The 5,275-nt window shown below is 44.0% G+C and overlaps 1 pseudogene; it reads left to right on the forward strand.

Annotated features, from left to right (window-relative positions):
* Window positions 1–580: 580 nt before the first annotated feature.
* Window positions 581–1,313, forward strand: LOC149524627 (uncharacterized; annotated as a pseudogene).
* The last annotated feature ends 3,962 nt before the right edge of the window (window positions 1,314–5,275 follow it).

The following is a 5,275-nucleotide window of genomic DNA, read 5'->3' on the forward strand; positions in this document are numbered from 1 at the left end:
ACATTTCAGGCCTATTGCCAAATAACAGATATTAACAGTGGTTAGCCAATGTGAAGCCACTGTGCATTCTGTAGACACATCCCATTTCAGGTGCCTAGTGCATCCTTCCCCAAGGTTGGTCGGTGCTCATCGTTTGCAGTGCCCTTTTATAGACACGTACAAACAACTTACTTCACTTCTTTACATACCAGGTTGCCACCCTCTGTTGCCTAGTTACCACCCCTCACCTTCTGGAAAGGGGGCTTACTTACTATCCTTCATGCTATCATCTTCGACCCGGTCCTGAACCTAGGTCGGTGTGTACATTAGTTTTTGGGGAGTCGTTGGTACCAAGACGTTTCTTATTAACATGTTCTGCTACTCCCCTCTGGGTTATAGTCTGTACCCGGTGGCTCCCATGTCCTTCCATGCTCGACCTACACAATCACACAACTATCAATAGGGCCTCTTTCTTGGCTCCTGTGTTACTGAACCAAAGTCTTGCTCACTAGATTCCAGGCCTGTTGCTGTCTTTATGGTACAGCTCGTTATTCAGGCCTCCTGACTCCATATTACCGACTCTCTACTTACTACACCCACAATGCCCGTTCTCACCTCTCTGGTCATTGGTTTGAACTCTACTGTCAGGTGACCAACCCTCAGACCTGTCCTTTGCTTCTTTTTTAAAATCCCCTTCCTGTTTGCTCAGTGACACATGATGCATTCTCAGCACAACTTTCCAGCTGGCCTTGCCTGCTCCAGACACCAGGAGATCCCCTGTTTGGAGTCATGCAAAGGTGTTGGACCGCATCAGCGTTTGGGGAGAGGACACTAGTCCAATCCCAGATGCACTCCAGCCATCAGAATGATGATACCTAAGAGCAACTATCAAAATGCACGACCGAAAGGGGTTATGACAGGGAAGCACTGTAGAGCAGGATCCAAGTGAAGGAGCTGTGAAATGCCTACCACAAGATGCAGGAGGCAAACCACCACTCTGGTGCGACACCCATGACCTGCTGGTTCTACAAAGAGTTAGATGACATGCCTAGGGGCAACCCCACCTCCACTCTAACAACCCCTGGGGATACTTCCAGGCCTCAGGGGCCATCCCAGAGTGGACGGAGCCAGGAGGAGGAAATTGGGGATGAGGGTGTTGAGGGGAAAGGGGCCTAAAACCAGAGGACAATTCAGTGTCCACAGCTGCATGCAGGCAGGAGTTATTTTCTACCCTGGAGAAGTCTAGCCAGTTGCAGCAGTTGGAGGTTGGGGAAGCACAAATAGTAGAGGAAGTGCCTGGTAAATGGCTTTTATTTGTGGAAGTTCTGTGGTGAGTTATTGGGCGTGGGAGGGTTGTAGAAAGCAGGCTTGGGTCTGTGTGGTGCTAGAACCAACACAAGGCTAGTTAAATGTGATGGAATCTCAACTTTCATGGTAATTGGCCTCACAGACCTCATCCAAAGTGTCAGGCAGATGTTGGGCAATCCACTTCTGCAGGTTCCATGTCAGAGTTACTTTGTTCATTGACCCATTTGAGGGGGCATTGGGCCGGGACCAAGTAGGCCCCACAACACCTCCACCCTGCTGTCCCACAAGCCTCATTGGCAGAAGAAGAAGAGATGCTGACACATTCCATCATCAGGATGTGTGCGTGTGTGTGTAAATGCACATGCTACTTTGTTATATTATCAATAAATGCGGCGTGTTGCCTTATCCCCCTGAAAAAGATCCCGTGTGCTTCTTATAAGCATAACAGGGAGCCCCAATGGCAAGAGGGCTGGTGTCTCAGAGCCCAGCAGGGCTGGGGATGGGACTGGAGCCAGAGTCCGGGTAGCACAACCGGGGATGAAGCAGCAGCATTACCAGGCCAGGGATGCAGCAGCCCTAATAGTGGTTCCAGGGCCTGGGATGTGGTAGCCACCATGGCAGCCCTGCTAGCAGGGCTGGAGATGCAGCAGCTGTGGCAGCCTGGGTAACAGAGCCGGGGCTGGGGACGGGGACATGGCAACCCCAGTAGTGGAGTTGGGGTCAGGGACCTCCCCTGCTCAGGCAAATTCCCTCGTTCAGGAACCATAAGAACATAACATAAGAACATAAGAACGGCCATACTGGGTCAGACCAAAGGTCCATCTAGCCCTGTATCCTGTCTACCGACAGTGGCCAGCACCAGGTGCCCCAGAGAGGGTGGACCGAAGACAATGATCAAGCGATTTGTCTCCTGCCATCCCTCTCCAGCCTCTGACAAACAGAGGCCAAGGACACCATTTTATCCCCTGGCTAATAGCCTTTTATGGACCTAACCTCCATGAATTTATCCAGCTTCTCTTTAAACTCTATTATAGTCCTAGCCTTCACAGCCTCCTCTGGCAAGGAGGTCCACAGGTTGACAACACGCTGTGTGAAGCGTGAACCATCAAGTCCTGAGTGTGCTGGACCAGAGAAGTCCAACCTGTTTCCATGACAGCTGTTCTTGAATAGCTCTGTGCCTGGACATTCTCATTCCAGAATAAAAGTGTCCAAACGAGGAATTATACCAGAAGAGCTATTGGTCTAACACCCTGCCTGATTCTTGGGTAACTTCCCTGTATAGACAAGCCATGAAAGCTGCAGGACTGGGCTCTTTGAACATCAATATCCTTGATGTCAGAGTCACAGTGTCCTGAGCTACACATATTGTAACATTGCAGGTAATTCTTCCACTGCTGATCCCATGTCAGTGCAGCTTCATTGAAATGTAAAGAATAGTTCACATCTCTTCCAACTATGGCTTCAGTCACTCAGCAGACTTAGGCTATGTCTACACTTGCTCTTGATTGACAAAACCTTTTGTTATTCACAGGTACTAACTGACCCTCCACCAATGACAAAATTTTGCTGTGGTAAGTTCAGAAAAGGGCAACAAAAATTATTAGAGATTTGGAACGGCTGCCATAGGAGGACAAATTAAAAAGACTGGGACTTTTCATCTTAGAAAGAGAAAACTAAGGGGGGGGGGATTTAATAGAGTTCTATACAAAATCATGACTGGTATGGAGAACGTGAATAAGGAAAAGTTGTTTACTTGTTCCCATAACACAAGTACTAGGGGTCACCAAATGAAAATAACAGGTATAAAGTATAAAACAAACAAAAGGAAGCATTTTTTCACATAACACACAGTCAACCTATGGAACTCCTTGTCAGAGGATGTTGTGAAGACCAGGACTTTAACAGGGCTCAAAAAAGAACTAGATAAATTCATGGAGAATAGGTCCATTGTTGGCTAATAGCCAGGATGGATAGGAATGGTGTCTAGCCTCTATTTGTCAGAAGCTGGGAATTGGTGACAGGGGAGGTATCATGTGATGATTACCTATTCTGTCCACTCCCTCTGGGGCACCTGGCATTGGTCACTGTCGGAAGACAGGATACAGGGCTAGGTGGACCTATGGTTTAACCCAGTATGGCCGTTCTTACATTCTAAGTGAAAGTATGAATGCTGCTTTGTTGACAGAAGTGCTCTGCCACCGACAAAGCAAAACCCCCTTGTTGGGGGTAGAAGTATTTTGTTGACAAAAGTGCTGACAAACAGCGTTTGCACATGCTGACTTTTAGTGACAGGGCTGTAGCAATACTGCCTTGTTGCTAAAAGCTGTGTAGTGTAGACATATCCTTAAAAAGACAAGACTGCATCAGTAACACTCAGTTCACAGTTTCATAGTAATCTTCATGTGGAATGGAAGCAATTTTAAAAAAATGAAAACTGAGATTCCAAACCAGGAATTACAAACATCTCTGAGGCAAGATAAAATATTAACATTTAATGTAAACAGAAAAGGTTATTATAACTAAAAGTACTAATAAATAAAAGATTTTCGCATAAATTTAGTCTGTGTATTAGGTTTTGAAAGTCTTCAACCAGGTCATTTTTCAAATTGACATCCTCAGGAACTTAGTGAAAGGATCTAAAAAAAAAAGACTTCCCACATAATGCTATCAGAAGGGGTAATTTTTAAAATGATTATGACTTGCTAACTAGCAAGCAAGGACTTTAGGGAGAATATTAATATATTTGGAGCAGGGACCATCTTTTTGTTTTGTGTTTGTACAGCAGCTAACACAGTGGGGTCTGGCTAAGGCTCCCATGCACTGTCTATTATAAGTAATAATTCAAACATAACAAAGGAATTTAATTTATGCTTTTAATGCAAATCTCAATCGGGCCTTAACTATAGGGTTGTTACGATACTGGATAATGCATTGTGATGCTTTGCATTACCACAGACTCCATTAGCACCAATTAATTGCCTATGCAAAATTAATGATTTATCAAGCTCCTATAGTTATTAATACTGCACTTAATGAATGTACAGTGTGACACTTGATATAAAAATCACAAGATCCCTGTCCTGGGGTTTAGACTCTAGGCTATTTGATCTCCCTCTCCCAACTCCTCCACGAGTGCTTATATTTTTTCAATTCTTCCCAGCTGGTCAAACATGCCATACGAATAGGGTGGAGTGAAATGAAAATATGATCCATATTTAAGACATTCATGTCAGAATGTGTATGAAACCACAACAATCAGTGTATATAGTATACATGACCAGTCTAGGGCCAGATATTTTATTTTTAATATATATCTATCCATTCCCAGATGAAAACTATGTTAAATTCAAGTTAAGGGTTGAGTACAGGCCACTAATTTCAGGGTGAAAACAGTGTAACAGTGTTGTGATTATTAGAAACCCAAGCACTGCAAACCCAAGAAATTCAGAGATAAGGTTACATTTAAAATAAATATAAACATGATGACTTCTAGAAATGCCCAGTTAAGTAAGCCCAACAACTTTAACACTGCCCTGAAGTGACGTCAGGCATCAACATATGATGACTAGTACTTAATAGTGCTCGTAGTCCCAGATTAGGTGGGACTGATCTTTAAAGGCCCATTAGTTTCAGCTTTTCCCCTCATCACGTCTCTACTGGATAGATTTAATTAAGAATCAAGTTAAATTTATACAAGCTTTAGACTGCTAGCACTGTGGACAAGGAATATCTTTTCCTGTCTGTACAGCACTTACCCACCATAAAACAAATAAATAATAAATAATAATATCTAAATGCTTCAAAGTTTAAATCTATTTACATTTAAATTTATTGGGATTTGGGATGATAAACTTTGCAGCAAGCAGATTATCTCACATCTCTGGGCTGTAGGGTTTCCTGAGTCTTTCTCTGAAATATTCGATCATGTCCCCTGCTGGCCACAGTATACCGGGCTAGATAACCACAGGTTTCAGCCAATCTGGCAAAT

This window comes from Pelodiscus sinensis, chromosome 3 (genome assembly GCF_052426305.1).
Source record: "Pelodiscus sinensis isolate ZL-2025 chromosome 3, ASM5242630v1, whole genome shotgun sequence".
Lineage (NCBI taxonomy): Eukaryota > Metazoa > Chordata > Testudines > Trionychidae > Pelodiscus > Pelodiscus sinensis.